This window comes from Passer domesticus, chromosome 1, assembly GCF_036417665.1.
Source record: "Passer domesticus isolate bPasDom1 chromosome 1, bPasDom1.hap1, whole genome shotgun sequence".
In the NCBI taxonomy this organism is placed as follows: domain Eukaryota; kingdom Metazoa; phylum Chordata; class Aves; order Passeriformes; family Passeridae; genus Passer; species Passer domesticus.
Genome location: NC_087474.1, coordinates 70,212,009 through 70,232,993, shown reverse-complemented (window position 1 = coordinate 70,232,993; position 20,985 = coordinate 70,212,009). Strand labels below are relative to the sequence as shown.

The 20,985-nt window shown below is 36.7% G+C and overlaps 1 protein-coding gene and 1 long non-coding RNA gene across 8 annotated transcripts in view; both read left to right on the top strand.

The window, feature by feature from the left end:
• Positions 1–20,985, top strand: part of CDKAL1 (CDK5 regulatory subunit associated protein 1 like 1) — a 378,983-nt gene that overhangs the window by 196,629 nt on the left and 161,369 nt on the right. The gene's annotated exons all lie outside the window — the stretch shown is intronic.
• Positions 1,158–9,187, top strand: LOC135302427 (uncharacterized). 2 transcript variants are annotated; one of them, XR_010364038.1, is made up of 4 exons: positions 1,158–1,204; positions 3,501–3,625; positions 5,459–5,612; positions 6,164–9,187. It is a non-coding gene; the product is annotated as an uncharacterized LOC135302427 (long non-coding RNA). The 2 variants fall into 2 exon arrangements; XR_010364039.1 differs by lacking the exon at positions 1,158–1,204 and adding an exon at positions 1,423–1,745.

Genomic DNA, 20,985 nt, shown 5'->3' with positions numbered 1-20,985 from the left:
CAAATGTTTCTCAGACAATGTGTGCTGCTCAGCCTCTGGGTATAAGCAGTTACTGCTCCCTCTTCTTTGTAAAACTCACAGTGTTAAGGGTGAAGCCTGACTTTTTTGTCTTAAACCCATCAGCTTTTCCCTCTGGTGATGGAAGTGAGAGATAGTAGATCAAAGGACCTTGGGTTCTCTTTCTAAATCTGGAGATACTTGCTCTGTGATTCCCCTGTGGACAAGCAGAGGGCTTTGTTCAGTTACCTGCCCAAGAAAAAAACTCAGGGACTTTCAGGCAAAATTGGTCAGAGCTGTATGTGAAATAATTGTAGTTCATTAAATGACCTTCATGGAAACAACATCCCATGGAGCTGTATAAGAGTAGCACCTCTGGCCATCATGTCTGGTTTGGATTTTTGTTGTTGGTTTTGTTTTTGTTTTCTTTTCCCCTCTCCTTTCTATGTTGCCTTAGTCCTGCACCTTTGCAGTGTTTAGGCCTGGTCGTAAATTTCTCAGCTTTGACACATCCTCCACATTTCTGGTTTACATGTGAAAGAGGAAGACAATCTTTCAGCTCTGTTCAGCAAGGACTCTTGACTATGGCTGGCTGGAAAATGCTTACAAGTATTGTTGGCTGTAACATACCATTGCCAGTAATACTTCATGTAGCAAGAACTGCATATGACAGTGCATTAGAAGGGCACCAGAATGAGCACAACACAGTGATGATTAAACAGCTGGCTTGGAACGAGGAGCGGTGACATCTCCAGCCCTCTGTCTGTTGCACCTAAATTATTATTATTTTTCCTTGACAACTTGTTCCAAAAATTGTGCTCACTGTGCAATTTGGGCATAGTAAAGCAAAAAACCTTCTGTGGTTTGTAAGATCGAGCCAAAGGAAATGTTTGAGCACCAGCAGCTGGCTTTTGCTCCCCACAGCCAGAGTGATGATCCTCTGAGTGTGTTTTGGAGGAGGCACTGAGGGGGCCGTGATGGGCTGGTGGTTCCTAGGTGCCGATCCCTAGAGAGGAGCAGCCTCCTTCGGCTGGCTGTTCCGCAGGGAGCCACGGCAGGGTGCAGGGCCTGGGAGCTGCTGCCAGGCGGTGCTGGGAGGTGCCCGCGGGCCGAGCAGGTGCTGCAGGGCTCTGTGCCCCTTTTGTCCCGCACCTGCCGCACGCCAGGTGAGTGTGAACAGCTGTCGGATGTAAACCGGGATTAGCCGGTAGGTGGGCCTGGCCCTGACCCAAATTTCTGCTTTTCTTGCCCCCCTCCACCCTGCGTGCAGCTTGGTTTTATTGGGCGTTTTGAGGCGCAGTTCACAGAGCACGCTGGCCGTGGGGGACAAGGGGCTGGGAATGTTCCCCCCGGGACATGCGACAGGGCCTGGGGCTGCAGCCCGGGTGCTTTGCGGGGTTGCCAGGCACCGGGCTCGCCCGCAGGGAGCTGGAAGTTGCACCACCGCGCTGAAGTTTTCAGATAAGCAGCCAGCCAGTTGTTTAACTTAGAAAACATTAACTTCTTTGTGTGGCTTGTGGCAGTGTAGCAATAGGTGGAAGGGGAAAGAGAATAGAATAGAAAGCAATACTGCTTTATTGTTTCTATAAAGGACTGTGATTGCTTTGTTATCAATACTGAATGGCGGAAAGAGACTTTCTTGCTGTTACCCTTCCCTTATGAAACAGAAGTACATTCATGATAAACAGTTACAGTGGAAAAATATATCACTGCAGTATGTGTACTGACCATAGGAAATACCACTGTAGGTCAGTACCACGGCATAGTAAATGTTTACTTTTAAAAGGCATCCACTTTTTACAACTTTTCTTAATGCATAGTTGTGTAAAAAGTGTTTATATATCAATAGCAGTGTTTAGGGAAGAGTCAAATATAGGCAGGCAGTAAACCACAGGAGAATTCATTATGCTTCAGTTTAATGAACTTTGTAATTTTTTTGTCATTGGGACTTTGTAGGTTTTTGCACATGATTCAGATATTAAAGGAGCTATAGCTGTAATTAACTATTGTGAGAATAAATTAGGTCAAAGCAAACTGTGTCTTTCTTGAGCTTCCTTCTGAGAGCACTGCAAGCAGAAAATTTTAAAGGAATGGGGAGTGACTGGCCTAGATGATTAAACCTATCTGGTGTGTTTGTCACTGTCTCCTTTGGAATATGAATATCATATGAGCGAGTCTGTGATTCTGGGTAGAGTAAATGCTAGTGGCAGATGGATGCAAGAACACAGAGCAGTAATCTAGAAAACTAGTTATCAACAGTTATCCTGAATGTTGAAACAAAAGTTCTTGAAATAAGAATATGGATTTGTTAATATGCTGACCCTGCTGAAATTTGGTTGAAACTTAGTGAAAATGTGATTTGGTCGAACAGCATCTATTTAATAGCTCAAGAGGTTGGAAAAGAGTGCTGTAGTTACTATCAAAGTTGATAGTGTCACTTGTAGGCCTATTAGAAATAGATCTGAAAAATCAGTATAGAGGAAAAATGGTTTAGGACATTGGAGGAATTAAAATAGATAAAAGAAGCAGCTGTTCTTACATTGAATTTTACTCCAGGGGACAGTCATGGTGGAGAGAGTCCCTAGAGTATTTAAAAAAAAAAACAAAGACAGAAAGGGAGGAATAAGGAAGTTAAACTTCCCATTTGGGGTTGTGTTGTCAGTGTAAGTGAAAAAGGAAGGAGGAACTGGTTCAGCTTAAATTGGATTTTTATTAGCATAAAGGCAGGTGCGTGTCTTGATAGTGTGTACTATCTGAGAGAAATAAAGAAGAGGGAGTTTTTAATGCCAAGAAGCTACATATATGCAGGCACAGAAAATGCTTAATTTACAAAGTGTAAAATAACAAACAGATTCTAAGATAGTTAAAAATTGCTACCTAGGAAAGTCAAGTTTTAAGAAGCAAAACAAAGCAAAAGCCAATGATTGGATGTTCACAAGAACCATCAGAATAGCAGTTGTAGGCTGATGTCTCTCCCTAAGTGCAAATTCAGTACGACATGCAGCGGACTATTTCTGGCCCAATCATACCCTTCTCTTTTTACCTGCAAGGGCCACCTGGAAATAGCAGGATAGTTCAATCTCCTGACCTGTTCACTTCCTAGTGCATTGACTGGAACTACTGGCCCAGTGCTAGATCATTCAATCATAAACCAACACTTTTTAGATGCCTTTAACACTAATTGAGGCTTTGGTCACAGGTTCTAAGTGCCTTATTTAGAAGTCCTCAAGTTCTGGTATTCAGAAGAAAGTGAAACTTTATTAAAAGGTAGTAGTCATGAATAGTGCTGTGCTGTAACCTTTTGGTCTATTTGTGTGTAAAAGAAGTGCAGCTAGTGAGAAAATAACTTATATTTTTGTTTCAGAGTTTCTGCTCAAGGGATATCTGTTTCACTCAACACAGTTGAATGAACCAGGTTTTTTTTGTTGCGTTTACATTTGCAAGGAAAGACCTTAATTTTCCTGACACTTATTTATGAAGAAATGCACTTTGGTTCTGTCTAGGTTTATAGGTTCCTCAAAATGAATTGAACTAAACTGTTCTCTAACAGTGGATATTTCACATATTTGGAGTATAAAAACAAGCAGTTGTCTGGCAATATAAGGTAGCAGAAACATCTAAAATGAAGGTAATGGTATTTTATTACACCTCCTTCTGTATACATTATTGGCATTAAAATTTGAAAATTAAAATTCACTTTAGACAACTCCCTGTGCCATGTAAATTGAGAGGGTTTATTGTGACCAGGCTTGTGACTTGTTCATAATTGTTTGTGATCTGTTATGTCCTGTAGCTTTAAAAGAACTGTACATTGAAATGTAGAAATGTAATATATTCAAGCACTTGCAGGTGCAATAAATACATGTGATGCCAAAAGCAAGTAACTTGTATATTTGAGAGGAAGACAGTTGCTTTCAAATACAGTAGTAAGACTGATTATGGTGCCATGTGCTTACTTGAATTGTTTCTTTTCAAGCATCTGCTCCCTTACTGAAAATGTATTTTTGAACACCTGCAGAGCACAACCATTTCCCACTTCCTTCCCACATAATGGAGTTGTATTTGCTAATGGTTCAGAATCCAGCACTCCCCCAGGGAGAAGGGGAAGGCACGTTTTGTTTTTTATCACAGTGAGCTCTGCTGTGTCAAGGAGCCTACTGTGATAATCTCCCTGTGCAAATGCTAAAACTCATTGCGAGGTGTTTGTTAGGGGTAGCTGCAGGGCTTAGCATCTAAAACAATCCATTTGTAGGTGCAAATTTATTTTATCCAAACTTTAAAATTTATTAAAGTGACCCAAGGATCATGCACACTGTCTATCATAAACCACAGGGAATTCTTTGAATATATGCTGGAGTATCCATATGTCCTAAAACCTGAAGAAGTAAATAAGCTCTGTGGTAGAAAGCATAGCTGACTCTATGGTTGAATTTTGTAACTACTGGAAGATACATGGGAAAGCAACTCTTCCTATTTGTCTTAGACAGCAGACTTGTAGATAGGTTTTATTGCTCACAGAGTAGTAGTAAGAGTAACTGGTGTAGGTCAGGTGGCAGAAAATTTACTTGTTTGGTTTGTAGCATGCTAGCATTTAAATTGTTGGTGGTTTTGGGTGCTACAGAGCTATTTGCGTATTTTTTAATTGTTTGTTGCTTTTTTGTGTGGTTTTTCTTGTTTGCTATCCTTGAACCTTAAAGTTCAGAATGTGGTTTCACTGGAAGTTGTTTGGGGTTGTTTTCTGCTGGTCTTGACAGGTTATCCAGTCTTTATATCCTCAGGTTGTCATATGACAAGGTGTTTATTAATAATATTTACTGGCAGTAATGGTTTTGAGCAAGAGAATATAGAAGCAAGTGTGTAGGACTTATGTTGATCATCAATTTTGCATCAGAGAGTAGGCTTTGTAATGGCTAATAGTTTTTCAGTCTACTATTTTGAGTCTCCAGGGACAATCTCCTTACCTGCCTTTTAGTTTTAAAGGTTTAATTGTCTCCTTTGGGCTAATGTTACATGTCCTTGTCCAGGCCCAAGCTCACATGGTTAAAAACAAACAAAAAACCTTATATATCTTTAGCTGCACCAAAACCCCCAAACTTGTCCATGCAAACATACTAATGTAATTTTAATAGAAACAGCAATAAAAATCTTCAGTATAAACCACTCAGTTCTGCATGATCTTCTTAGGAGTGTCTGACTCTAGTGTAGTTATTAGAGTAAATCGTAATTGTATCATTGTTAACTTGAAATATTTAATTGTAGCTAACATAAGACCTAATAAGAAAAGCACAATATATGTAATATATAGCTCTTTCAATTTTCCAGGATTTTAAACTTCATAAAATTCATATTAGGCTTTAATATTAAATATATTGATTTAATATTTCTGTTTCCATAAGAAGGGGTTTTCACATCTCTGAGGTGTTCATCTACATATTACTATCTTTGTGTTGGTTCTTCATAGATATATTGGCTTTGCATGTGTGAGAACTGCTAGAACTTCACTGCAGCGTAGGCAGATGGAGGATTAGACTGTCCTGTTGCAGATCAACCTAAATTGAATTAACTTGAGTCTGCCTTGGACTGACTTCTCACAGATGAAAATTAGAGTTTATGAGGTAACTGATACTTATCTGAGTCCTGGCAGAACACATAGACTTTTGACTGCATGTACATTTATACTGCATAGACAGATGAGTTTCTTTGGGTGTTGTTTTTCTGCATTTTAATTAGTGTCATTTCTATAGGAGGTATATATTGATAATTTGTAAACTCTTAGAACTGGAAATACTGTAGCATTTAGTACTGCCAGGGTTCCCTCCTGGTTCAAAGTAAGAAAGTCTTGGTTTTTGGGAAGTAACTAGTATTTTGGTAAGAACATAGGAAACTTGTGACATTGCATCTGTTGCTATTTTATGGCAGTAAACTGCTCAAACTGGTCTCTGTGGCTGCTTATTGCAGGATTGTTTTTTTCCTGTGTTTCAGATTCCCCTTAGTAGGCAGGAGTTTCATAAGCCCGCTTCTTTCTTTCCATTTTCCTGCACAGATTTCTAGGATTTTTGGAGCTGTACATAATGCATGATAGTTGTACTGCTGTCCAGCTTGTTTTTACTGCACTTTAAATTTGCAATTTTCACAAGCATTTTTCATTCTAAATTTTTCTTTTCAGGCAAATTTTCTGAGTAGCAAAAGGAGGAATTATTCTGGCATCCTGTGAGTCTGCTGAGATTTCCTTGGCTCAGGAGTACATCTTCTGCCCCTTCTGAACTCTACAGGGTTTTTTTTTAAGTTAGAAGAACTTAATCAAGACTTATGAGATTGTGCTGCTGGCTGTGGAGCCCTCTGAGTAATTTTGTGGGCTTCTCCTTCAAGCATAAAGGACTTACTAAAATTTTTCTGTATTTTCTTTCTTGCCTGTACTTTTATGTTTCCATCTATGTAAAATGTCTTATGTGGAGCTGATAATTATTTGCCCAACTAGAATTGAAAATACTTGAAGGATAACTCTAAAAGGTTTCTTCACACAGATCTGCTGAGCTGTTAGATTTTCTGAAACAAGTTTTTCTATAGTCCTTCCATATTTGCATTTGTAAACTGTATCCCACTTCAGTGTCATTAACAACTTTCTTTAACACTAGATACTGACATGCTACTTTTAGTATGGTTACTGCCACTTATGTTGATCATAACTCATTTATCAGTTGGGCTGTTGATCAATATAAGCTCTTGGTATGTTGGGTCAGCAGTTTCAAAAACCCTGGTGAGGCCAATATGTTGGTGGTATAGGGGATTCCTTTCTCCCTGCTGAACCTGAACATTTGCCCTCAGCCTTTTGGGCCTGTGTCTCCTCTGTCAGAATGAAAGGGGGGAAATCAATAAAATGGGATGTTCTTGTCCATATTCACTGCTGAGCTTTAAGCAGTTTGTATCTTAGTTTGGATAAGCAAGGAAAAAATATGTCAATGGATTTGTAACTACACCAATATTATCTGTTACCTTTCAGGCCTCCATTATTTACTTACACCATTTATGCACCTTCAGAGAAATCAGCCAAGCTGTGTGTCTAGTTACAAGCAAATATTTAAGTATGTGACCTGTAAAGGCATTTAGATTGCTATTTATGTGCAATTGCTTTTTAATTTCATTGAAGATTATGTGATTGAATGCATTTATAGATCAGTTATTGCACAGGAATGACAGGCTTTTTCTTAATAGTCACATAATAAAAGTATTTTCTATATAGAAGAAAAATATTTATGCTAAGATTAATTATTATCAAAATATGGTTTCAAAATGTGTTTAATACCAGTATATTGGGACTTCAATGGCCATATATTTCAAATAGGGACATTTTATTTAATATTGTATCATTAACCATTTCTGGGTTTAATTAACATGGATTTTTATTTGCCAAAACTTGGACAGGAAAGAAACTTTTATGATAAAAATGTTTCATTTGTCTTTTTATATAACAAGAAATACTAATGTATATCTGCCTGAATTCCAGTATTAGGAAAATGAACTTTTGTAAATTCAAGAGTTAATTTTGTTTCTCGTTTTGTTTTTCTGAGAGGGAGAGTGTCTTATGAGGTGCTGTAAATACTGGACAGGCACTAGTAGAGCTAACAGATTTTGAAAAGTGGCTTCTACACTAACTCAATTTTTACTCTCCCAGTCTATTACCCATTTACTTCAATACCTTCAATATGATACAGGTATAGCAACAATAAGTGGATTTCTAGCTATTTCTTGACATTCATAGGCTTACATGCTGAGGTTTCATCTCCCAGTTCACTGTAGGCTTTCAAAGATTCAGAACCAGTATTTTCAGACTTGACTTCTTACTCTAAAATTCTGCTAATCACCTAATTTGTGTAAAAACCTTCAGGGAAAGTCTTGACTTTTGTTAAGAGATCAAAATTTGCCCATCACTGGCAGGCCGTGTGCATCTGACTTATATTTCTGATCAGTTGTTTTTAAAGGTCAGGTGTGCCTTCCATGAGTGGGTGCTGACGTTCCAGGTGTCTCCTCAACAGAGTGATCTCTCCTTAGAAGACTGTGGCCAGTTTCTTACTAAACTGTAGCAGTTGTAGTCTCATGCTGCTAAGAAATTGCTGTGTTATATTCTGCTTTTCAGCTTAGAAAAAAAACTTTCAGGAGAAATCTATTTTCTTTGTAGAGCATACAGACTTATTTCAATTATATATAGAGAGAGATTGTGTGGTTTTTTTCCTGAATGAAATGGTCACTTAATCCCAGAAGATTTTTTTTTCCCTGGGAAGTAATTAATTACTGAAGGCAAACTCGTACAATAGAAGCTATTTTGAAATCTTAATTGTAGTGTTGATTATATTCAATTTACAGGCTTCTGGACATGACAAAATGAAGTCGGTAGGTTTTTTAGACACTGAAAATTAGATGTATAATTAGTCCGTTCGTGTCATTATTAAGACATTATTTCCTTTTTGTTATTGATCAATGATAAAAGCAGAAATTTCTTCTTTCAAATGAAATTATGATTGTAATATTTGTGATCCAGCATTTTTAATGTTAATTTGCCATTTGCTGTCACTGGAAAGAAAGTATTTTCATTGGAGATTATTTTCTGGATTGGACTGGAAAGTGTGGCTTTGTGCTTTATTATTTTTATAGGGTGGAGAAGTTTTCCTGGTCTGCTTCTGAAAGAGGAAAAAAAAAGATCAAAGTGAAATCCTCTGACATTTTTCCTGAGAAAAGACCACCCTACTGTTTGATAGGTTTTATGTTTTTCTCTTGCTTGATGATTGATGTTTCTCTGGTACACTGACGTGTGTCTCGAGAGCATAAAAGTGAGGGGAGGATGGTGCTAACATTAGATATCATTTGAAAAGACTTAGTGTGATGATTTCAATGTGTTTTATTTTTCTGTCCATTGCTTATTATATTTTTCTGAAGCCAGGAAAATTCTTGTGTTCCACTTGGTGAATATTTTTCTGCAATGTTACTCACCGAGTTGAAACAATTTGTGTAGTTAGTTATTAATCTGTCACTCTAAAGGATTTATTTTCTGCTGGTTTCTGCTCCCTACTGCCATGATTCTGTGAGGAATCATTTTTCTTAGGTGACTCTTCAGTGTAAGAAACTATTTGAATGTGTTAAGAACAGTACATTATTTTAATATAACCAAGTTAAGGAAAAGGAGATAGTGGATAAAAGTTTGAGAACCATCTGTAAAAACTTAACAATTTAAACCATTAGTAGTTAAAAAGTGGTAAGTACTCTAAGGCCTATCAAAATGTTACCCTGTGTCCTTGGAAACTTTGGCTTAATTCTTTTCAAGTTCAAAAAGTATCAGATGTTGTTGGCAATAATCACCATATAAAAATACTTTTGAAAAAAGCAACTTCTACAAGGACAAAACCCCAAAACAGTCCTGATAAAGGAATATGAAATGTAGCAAATCCAATAGTTACATGCACTCTTTGCTGGTGTTATTTTTGGTAGGAGCAGGTTTTCAGAGCTCCTTGAGACTTACATTTTGCATTCCTCCTCCTGTGCTTGTGCCTTTATATTCTGTCAGCAAACAGGTTGACATCCTTTAGAAATTAGAGAGCTGGTGTTGGCTCACTCACATCTCTTCTTCGAACTGTGTCAGTAAAACCTTCACGTTCTGTTGTGAAGGTTTCATGATCCACAGTGTGGGAGCACTGGCAGTTGGGGTTTGTAAATCCCAGTGATGCAAATTCATCTGCAGGCAACTAGAGTAACGCCGATGTGTGTAAGAGAATACTTCAGAGACATTAATGTTTGCAGGATGGACTGTCTGGTTTTATAATCCTCCTGCTGGTTCCCTCTCAGAAAACTGATTGGTTTTCGTGGGTATGGCTGAAGGAATGGCCAGAGAAACAGCAAAACACTTGGCAGGGACAGTGGAGAAAGGAAAGTTGAGTTAGACAACTTCAGTTTAATTGTGTTAGTTTAGCTTTAGTGAAAGAAGGAGGAGGAGATGAAAATAGTTGAAACTTAAAACTCTGTTTTGCTTTAAAGCAAGACAAGAAGAATCTCCTTACTACAATTGTATTTAAATAGAAAGAAAAGGAAACCACCAGAGGGAGATGCAGGGTAAAAGTAAGGTCACTTTTCCAAGTGAGTAGTAAATTGAAAACAAGAATTAAAAAGGCTGGGGGAGGGGACACTGTTTGCCCAGAACTAGTTAAAAATGTTTCAGGGAAAAACTAACAAATTTTTCATTGGCAACTTATATTAATACAGTATCTTATTATTTTTCTGAAGTTAGTTTGTTTCAATTACTTTTATTGTGATTATTACCAAGTCTCTTGGGAAATTTATATTATTAGGATCACTTTCTTTTATGAAATACATCATTTTAAGGTACTAAGTATTATATAATACTTCATTATATGTAACTAAGTGGATATATAGGCCTGTTGAGGATCTCTATTGTTCCACAAATCAGATCAAATACCTCTGTACTGGATATTGACCTGGTGGGAAAAGATTGACTTTGATTCATAAGTCAGCAAAATTTTATACACACCTGATATTATTCAGGCAAGAGTAGTTTTAAGAATATATGTTTTTCCAGTTCCCCTGACATAAATATTCTCAACATTTTGGATGTTGAGAATACCAACAAATGCCTTTGTTTTTGGTATTCATTGTATTGGACTCTCTTAGTCTTCAGCACCACTTTTCATTTTCATCAGTATTCGTGTTTTCACATAAATAAGCATTTATTTGAGATTTGTTGACTGTTTTGGAATTCTTGGCTTCTTGGAAGACAGCTGCACCATCTTCAGCTTAACACTACCCAGCCTAGTGTTCTCTGTCCCTTGATTCAGCACTGATTCTGCTTTTTCAAATTTCTTATAAATGGGAGAATTGGCACTTTACATGATGTTTGTAAATTGCTTGGACTGGCAGAATCATGTACGGGTGCTGTCATGGTATCTGCTCAGTTATATGTCTGTGTCACTTGGACAGAAATAGTGTCCAGCTACTTTATTCTAATTTGGCATAAAAGTAACTGCAACTTAGCACTTAAGCACTGCTTTTTCTGTAAGTTACTGTCTACAAGCACTGCTTATTTAAAACAGCAATTATTGAGCACTCCTCCTTTAAGTGGCCTGTGCTGCCAGCCATGAGGGTGCCAAAATATGTGCCTCTGCTGTCAGTCTTCATCTTCCTCAAGGCCAACACTTCTACTAGCACAAGAAGAAACCTAGTTTCCAGACTGTACATTTGGGAGAATTGTTTGGGGTTTCTGATGATTTTTTCAAGTGATACAATGGCTTAATTCTCCAAAATTATGTTTTTACATTTCACTTGCAAGGAAGGAAAAGCTAATAAGCATTTTGGGAATTCAACATTATAAAAAACCCCATACTTTGATTGCTTCTGGCACTTACAGTTATTAACTGCTTTACAAATATCTTAAAAAGGAAATAACATATAAGTGATATTCATTGACATTAAAAACTTGTGTGTTTTTTGAGTGTCAGTGCATTGGTAGTTGTAGCTAGATGCTTTCTTACTGCAGCTTGCAGGCAACTGATTCCAAATGAAAGTAGCTAAATGATTTTGTGGGACCAGATCATTAGGTTTAAATGAGAGAGAAGCAAGGCTCTTCTTCCAAAAAGAAGACATAAAGCAGAAAAAAAATGTTAACAAGGTAATGAAATAAGGAGTTGTATCTGTTGTAAAATTAATGAGTTTTCTGGATTTTCTTGTCAGCAATGCAAATTAAGCCACTGCTATCTAATGTTGTAATCTGTTCTTGAAAGCGGTAATTTCCTAGTTCATGGACTTCTTTAAATATTTTGAATTAATTGTAGTGAAGATGATAAAGAGCAGTTGCCCTTATAAGTAGGAGCATCTCTATAGATCTTAATTTTTATGATCTGCTTGATGGGTCTGAACAACTGGAGAACATTTTTACTCTCCGGGGTCAACAGTAAATTCAGATTTAGTGCTCTGAGCACTCGGAAACACCAGATTCATGACCTCTGTTATTCTGTGACTTTTGCATTCCTCCTACTCTGCCTCCTCTCAGATTTTCTGCATGGTCAGGGTTACTCATTTTTATTTCCTTTCTTCCAAAGATTACTGTGTTCCCTCCCTCCCTCTCTTCCTCCCTTTTCTGATTTTTTTTTTGTTTGTTTATTTGGGGTTTTTTTGACCAGCATCCCATCAATGTATGCTTGTGAGTAAAACTAGTAAAACCAGACGTTTCCCATCATTTCATATTGCTCTGTATTTTATTAGAATCTAATGCTGCTTCGGGCTGAACTGAAACTTGTTAAGGGATTTGAAGTGCTATCTTGATTATCATCTTGGGCCCTGCCACACATTCTTTTGTCTCCCAGAAACTGCTCTCTGTTGAAGATATGTGCTGTCACACATATGTGTACGTGCTTGTATGTTGTATATAGCCATGGCTGGTACGATAATCAGGAATAATTTTCAAAGCTTGTATATTAGGACTTTTTTGGTTTGGTTCTGTGTCCTTGAATGAAGAAGTATTAGAAACCTTATTTAGTGATGATCCACCTAGATTCCAAGACTGTGGTTTACATATGGTACAGAAAATATATTTGGTATGGTAATCTCAGTAAATGAGGTTTTTTAGAATAAGTGTATCCAGAGAGAAAGACAGTAAGGAACAGTAAATGTTTGTGAATTTTTGAGAAAAATAAATGTACTAAGATCTAGAATTATATAAAGTGTAAATTTTATCATTAATTGCAGTTTAAAGGATTTAGATAGTGACAAGTTGAATTGGGAAGGCTTGACTTGGACAATGGGTAGGTATAAATTTGATCTGTAATTTCTCTTTTAAATAAAATTTGGTTAAAGAATTTTGAGTTCTAAAAATGAGGAAAGGAGCCTCTTCTGATACTGTACATAGACAGGAATAATAGAAAAATATGTCTGATAGAACAATTTTTTTGCCTAAAATTCATGTGCTTTAAAATTAATTGGATTTATTTCAAAAAGTATAAAAGGTTACTATAAAAATTAGGACTGTAACTATAGTGATTTACTACTGTGTGTATGTTTCTATTAGTGCTTTCACAGAATTATGAGGTCCTGGCTTTGAGAAATCTGCAAAACAGCTAATGTATGTACACGTCATATAAACAGATTTATATGTGTGTGTGTGTGTGTGTGTGTACACAGAAGTAATGCTAGGATTGGTTTCTTCAATGAATCCCCCAAACACAAATAATGCTAGGGTTGGTTTCTTCAGTAAATTCCTGTATTTGTATCATGTTTGTGTCTTCATATGGAGTTAAGCCTCATCTAGATATACATTTCCATGCAGGATAAAGCATCGTTTTTCATACTTGTCCTGGATTGGTTGTTTTTTTGGTTGTTGTTTTATTGGTTTTTTTGTTTGTTTGTTTGTTTTTTGGTTGGTTCCCCCCCCCCCCCCCCCCCCAACAAAGGCACAATATTTTCTAGAAAAGAACTGTTTTTCTTACAGAAACATACGCACTTATTTACTGATAAGGCAATACTGTAGATTGGAGTAGAAAAGTACTTTCTGATGCTATGTACCACAGATTTCAAAATATTTAAGTGGTGTTATTGTGGGTTGCAAACATACAAATATTCTTAGTATTTATACTTTTATATATAGATGTTTGAGCTATTATAAGGAGTGAATGTGGTAGGGTAAAAATAAATTTGTATCTTTTCCTGTATGTATATGTGTATATGTATCTGTATGTAAATATCAAATGCAAGCACACAGAGCAGGCAGCATACATTGCTAAGCTCATTGTGAATGTTTAAAGTTGGGAATTTGGTAAATTATATACAACTGCTTTTCCAGAAAGTGCAAATGTGTGAAAAAATTGCCAGGATGTGCTTTGTTGACAGATTTGCTAATGCAGTTGTCTCAGTGATTTGGTTGAGGCTGTATGTCAGGCAGCCTGCAAAGCATTTGCTGTGGGTTTAGTGTCATATGATGTCTAGTGTTTTTCAAAATTGGGTCATTTAATTATTCACTCTTTTAAGCCCCAACTTAAAATCTTGGACAGAGCTTTGTCTTCTCAGCTTTGTCTTTGTAGGGCTTTGAAGAGGGTGGGGAGGAAGGCTTTTTCTGCCTTGCAAAGAAGCGATTCAGAAGGAAAAAAAAAGGCTCTGTATATGTCTTCTCTCCAGCTGACAGGCAAGTGTCTGTTTTGTGCCCGTGCACACATGAGATTAGGGACATGCTCTGTATTAAGGCTGTTGTGCAAGGCTTGCTATATCTTTAATGAGGGTGTCATGAAATTTGCCTTCACATTCCTTTCTGATTCATTTAGTTGAAGAGCAGAAGGAAAGTGTGTGGCTCTGCCTATGGTTTCTCTACCATTGTTTACTGTGTATTATATTGTGTAATCCGTCAGCCAATTTTAATTTCACAAGCTACTCATTGTGTTTAAACAGTGCGTTTCTTATATTAAATATTTATGGAAGTCTTTGGGAAGAATACATTAAAATGGCAGATGGAGGTCGTTTCAAGCATTCTCTTGATTGAAGGCTGGGGACCCCTGTGAATTTGAAGTCTGCTTTCAAGGAAAGTTCACAATGTCTGATTATAACCCAGGCAGGCAAGAATTCCACCAATTCCCTGCACTGTGATTTCAAAAAGCAATGGCTGCCTATAATCTTCATGCTTCAGCACCTTTCGTTTTGAAATAATTTGCAAGTGCACTGAAGAATGGTGAATAAAAGCATTTACAGTTGTATTGCTTATTAATAATGCAACAGACCTGCAACTTTTGCACATTAAGATTACTTTGCTCATTGATTTTTAACTACTAAAGCTACGAGGAAAATCTGGCTTTCGATGACAGGACTGAGACGTGCATTTTCAGACTCACTGATAACTGGGGACTTTTGTGGGCCAGGTGTGAAAGGAGCCCAGCAGAGGGGATGATGTGTCAGGCAGGTGAGCTGTCCCATGTCCTCAAAGGTTGCAGCTAAGGTTTGCTTCTGCTCAGCCTCAGCCTGCTGCCCTTGCTCTTCACATTGCTGCTTCTCCAAAAGATGCCATGAGCATCCCTGATGATGTGCAAGGACTGATTTTGCTTTTTTTCTTGCTAGAAGCTTTTACCCCAAAACCTTTTCCTTTACTCTAGTTGGAAATATTTTCAATACCTGTATGCATGAGAAAATAAATCTAAGCTAGTGTGTTTTCTAGAAATAAAAATACAGTATAGGAGATGCAGTCTTTTATACACACTTGAACTAATAAGACTAAAGGCATATTCTGGAATTGCCTTTTTTGATACCTTGACATTTAAAAAAAATAATAGAGAAATATTTAGGAAAACACGCAATAAGATAGCCATTAAAAATTGTCTATGAGATGCTTTTTTCTCCACTGATATATAAGCACATGCAAATGTGATATGAAATTGATGGTGTCTCAAAGGTGAGAGATTACAGAACTGCTGGCATAGACAGACAGAAAAGCTCCACTAGGATGTATTAATCATATTTTTAAAAAATTTAAAAAAACCCACAGCAACCCCAAAACACAAACAAAACAAACCCTCATTAGAGAAGGCATAATTTTTATCAAGCTTCAGGATACTAGCCATTTAGGAGAGTTTCTTTGAGAAAAATATAATAACTAATGTGTTAGCAGCTAGAGGAATCTACCTTTTGCTCTTGTTATTTGCTAGAATAGCTCCAGTGTTTTCTCAATGTAAATTATATTATTTTTTTGTTATTTGGACTTTTTCACATTTGCCACTTAAACCATATTTATGCTTTTGCTAATCATAAATTCTGAAAAGTTCATTTGTGAACAAAACAGTTTTGCACGTTACCCTGTAGAAATGTATGTGATATGTAGTAGTTATTTATTTCATATTGGGAATATTGTGCCCATCAATTTGACTGAAAGACAAAGTTCTTGCTACCAAGAGTCTGTTTTCAGAGCAAACAGCAGGTAAACATAGCAGGAATCACTATACCAAAAATGCAGGCAAATGAATTAACCCTTCTGGGTTTTGTGGAGACAAAGGAGACATTCTTATTAATTCTGCAACTACAAATTTGGTTTCATTTTTTGCAATTATTCTCTGTTCATGTGAATTATTGTGGCAGCTTGGGTGACTTAATCATATCTCTTGACCTTAACTAATACTGACACCAAGGAGGATGTGCTAATGATAGAGAATGTTACCAATAATAGAGCAGTTTTGGAGTCCATTTTACACCCTCAGAAGTTCTTACATCTTATGATTTGATTCAAATTTAGAAATTTCATACATTTCTCTGAGAAGTTTTGTGTTTATCAGATTTACAATTTTGTCTGTCAACCATTTCTTCATTTATGTGTCTATAATGTATTTTTGTTGTTCCTTTTCTTTGTACATAAGAACTTTGTGGTTGTTCTTTGAATTTCTTTTTGATGATACATTGGATGTTTTCAAGCTTTCTGAACACATGGATAATAAAGTTAGGTCTGAATTCACATCTAAGAAAATAATTTCCATAGAAAATTGAGGGAGAAATTTCTTATGCATGAAATTTAAACTGTAATTCTAGCATTGTTTGGCCATGTTGCTATAATATATTCACTGTAAAAACTAGAAGCTGTGTAAATAAGTGAGTGGCAGTTGCCCCAGGCAGAAATTTTTACTGATTCAATGAGATAAAAGTAATTAAGAAACATGTAGACTGATGGGTAATTAAATCCATGGGAAGCGTTTTGTAACTAATTACTACGTTCTAATCACAGATTGCTTTCTATTTGTCAAGGTAAGTGTATATAATTACACAGTTCCCATTTTCTTTCATCTAAAATCATCTCAGTTGGATGAGTATCTTTTAAGCAAGCCCAGACCTCTTAGTTTTTGGCAGTTCTTTTTCCTTGGAATAAAACAAAGTGGTGGTCATCTTATTGTGTGGATCCAGGTGGCACAGTTGTCTGCTCTTAGCAGTGATGCTCTCTGCCATGCTTGCATCACGTCGTGCTCTGTGACACATCATTCTCATTGCTCTTGGTTGTTCCTGCTCTGTTTAGATGCCTAATGACATTCTAGTACACATGACTAGACTGAAACTCCAGCATTTAGGCATCTGAATTTCGTGTCTTTGTCTCAGCTTTTCAAGTGAAGATATTTTAATACTTTAAATAAAAAAGGTTTCCTTCTGTTGAGAAGAGCGATATTGTTTAGATAAAGCTTTGTAAGTAAGTGCTTAGGCAGAACTGAGCTGCCTATTTTCCTAATGTGATATTTCAGTTTCTCTTTCAGATGCTTTATGTTTTCAGCCTGACAAGGTGTTTGAGGAAACTATAACTCCATATAGCTATACTTGACTTTGCCTTAGAAAATGTGATTCCCCAGTATGTCTCTCTAAAACCCACATTGCCCTTGAATTGCAAAGCCTGGAATAGCGAGGATATGAAAATTATATCAGTCTTAGAATTGCTGTTCAGGACACTGTCTTCTACTATGAAATCATGGATTCATCTATAATCAGTTAACTTGCCATTTTTTCCTGCCTTGTTTACACCTTGACATGTGACTGAAGTAAGTATCATGAAGAAGTGTTGCTCTTATGTCAGGGAACTGCCAAGAATACTCAGTAAGCTTGTTCTGCTTTTCTCCAGTGGTGATCAGTTCTGGTTACTTTGGGAACAGTGAAAGAAGTGAGGCAGCTCAAGGTGAGGCTCAGCCTAAGCTTTGCTTGGCCCCCAGCTTCATGGGCCCTCCCATGTCAGAGATTGCAGTCTGAAAATCATCTTTAATAGCCTCCTTATAAATTTGCTTATAGACTTACAGTTCCAGTCTCTGCAGCAGCCTATAGCAATGAGTTTCATACTTTGTTTCCACTCAATTTTTTTACTTAAAGCTTTTGCCCAAGACACTCATTGGTTCTGTAAATTATGGAATCTGAAATACTGAAAATAGGTGCATCACCATCTTCCTGATGATCTTCTTGGCAAGGTCAAGATTTTGTAGATCTTATTCTCCTTCACCTCTGTCATTCTCAAACTGAATTGTGGATTACCTGGTCTGTTTTCTTGTGTCTGCTTTGTTACACTCTTCTTTATGATAACTTTTATGAAGAAATGCCATGATAGAATTTAGAATTTTGAAATACCACGGGTGTGTGAAAAAGCATAGCATTAGCTTCCCCTTAGTTTTTTATTCTCTTTTTATTTAGTGTTAACATTAACTTTTTTTTGATTGGTGTTAATTAGTTAGATAATGTTTTCAAAAATTTTCTAGAGAAAAATTTATCCTACTTATTCAGGCTGTACTACATAATTTTGAGCCCCTCTTTTTCAGGGTTTCATTTTTTCTTCTTTTTTTTTGTGGTGTGTTATTTTGTATTTATCTGCACAGGCTTTCATTGGCTGTATTATTATTATTACCCCTTAGTTCATTATCATTTCTGCAAGTTGTTACAACTAATTTAGTTGTGACTTCCTGTGCATAATTTTGTTGTCACAAATTTTTCTTGTCTTCCTGTTTCACAGTTTTCTCAGATTGCTTTTCTCTTCAACACACTAATCCACATACAAATGTGGTAATTTCTGTCTATTGTAAAAGCTGGCAAGTTATTTCTAACAGTTGCTTCCTATCTGTAGCAAGGCAATCCACAAGAGGCATCAGTCCTTCTATCCCATGACATATTACCTTCTCTGCAAGTTATTGGTGAAGGGCATTTGAGAGCTCTTTGGAAATCCATATGCACTGCTTTGTCTGTATATTAACTGAATTATGGAAAAAGTATAATAAACATAGGAATTCACATAAGCATAAGGATTAATGCTGACATAAATACAACTTGCCCTTAATATGACAGAGAGTTCTATTATGAATTTAGATGGAATGATATGGAATGGTACCAGAATAAAATGTAACACTCACCTTCATATAACATGCAATTTGGGACTCAAAGGTATTTAATCTCTTATGCTTTAAATTCTTCATAGTATTTTTAATACTTAATTTTAAAGACTTAGTTTAAATACTTAATAGATGCATTCTCTATGCAGAATGATTTTGCAGCATATCATTTTTTAAAATGAGCCACAGCGAAACTTGGTGGGGCTTGCACTCTTGCATCAGGAGTGGAAAAGTTAAATATCACTCACATCCTTTTGTATAGTGCAGGTCTGGTTTGATTTGATTTGCACCATCCCCCCCATTGAACTTGGAATTGTAGCAATTACAGAGCTTTTTCTAGATCCACTTTATCAAATTTGTATGTGTAATGAAAACCACTTTGCAGCACCTGTGACAGCTGAAATTTTGGAGCCTATGAGTTGAACTTACAGGCTCCAAAATTTGTAAATAGCTACTTCTGTAGTAGCTGAAAAGCTACTGAGCTGATCTTGAGAAATGAGAAGTTGATTTAAGGAGAAAGAAGCCCTAAAATGAGCAGGCAAAAGGTGAAGTTTTTCTTTCAAAGCTAACATAAGCTCGAAGTGAGCTCCTGGAGACGGCTTCAGTCTCCTCCCACTCTTGGCCCTTTCCACTCTTGGCCCTGGCTCCTATCCTGCCCTCTCCACTAGGATGACACACTAAATGTGAACATCTGGGGAGCTGGATTGCAATAGCCTTATGAGCATGCTGACAGATTAGGTTTAGTCATTGTTAGTCAGTTAATTTCTTTATCCTTCTCACTGCAGAATGGAAGAGAAGAGAAATAGGTGGCTGGAGAAAAGTTGTGACTATTTAAGATGCCATGCCATTCTTATTTGCTTTGTTTTAATCATCTTTTACCCCTGGGTACATCTCATTCTTTCTAAGCAGCAGTTTACATTGCTCAGTCTTAGGACTGTCCACTGTAAAATGCTCTTCCTTCCAACTACTTTTTCTGATTACATTGCTTTCATTACTGAGGGGCCAGATAGGAGGCCATGCAAGAAAGCTGTTTCTCAGCAGAAAACTTAGCAATTAAGAAAGAAGGGGGAGGAAAAACTAAGGGGAAAAAAATAAAGAGTTTGTCTTTTCAGCTTACTGTTTAATTTTGTGCGAAGATAAGTCAGGGACATAAACCTGCAGCATATAGGATTGTGACACCACTGTAGAACAATCGATATCGTTTTAATATTCTTGTAGGATGAGATCCTTAGAAGAAAAACAAGGGCTTGGAAGAAGCAGAACAGATTTGGCAAGGCAAGTTGACTTCATTGTCAGGCTTTGTCTGCAAAGAGGTGCTCATGTTTGATGAAGAAATGTCTACTGAGACTTGCCTTTAGGCTGCAGCAGTGCTGAAACTGATGTGTTATAATTTCACCTTATTTCAACTGATGTGTCATAATTTCATCATTTCACCTCTACAGAGGTGACTTAGAAGGGAGAAGTGAAGGAAAAATAATCTCCTGAAATAACTGCTCCAAACAGACTTGACTTCTGAGAGCTGTCATTTGTATGCTTTTCACTTCCAGTATCCAAACTGGTGCTACAAGAGTGTGATTTCTAGAAAAGATGCATTGGGTTGATATTTATACAGTACCTAGCACTTGTTAGAGTAATGTGAATTCCTACCATATCAGAACTAATTATGGTAAGAAGAAAACTTACCTACTAACTTTTTCGCAGAGAAAGAGAAATGAGATGAAGGGCAGTCTTTCAAAAAGCACTTTATTTTCTTATTCCTAACATGCATTAATTATTTGAAATAAAAAATCACATCTCCATTGGGTGACATAGCCATGAAGTGTTTTCAGTTTAAAAGAGAGCTAGTTAAGTGCTCTTTGTAGGATAAGATGAATGCTATTTATTTACTGAGATCATTCAGGCATCAAAAAATAATGCTAACATTATAGAGTGTGATGTGATTCTTCTTAAAGAACCATTTTAAAAGAAATTAAATATAACCAGACAACAGATACAGCTGCAGCATAAACACACAATCTAGCTTGAAATAAGCCACCTTTATTTTTTTTTCCTAGTACTTTAACTTTAGCCCATATTTTTATTTTTCTAGGTTCTCTGGTAGATTTCTTTTCCTTTAAATAAGTGT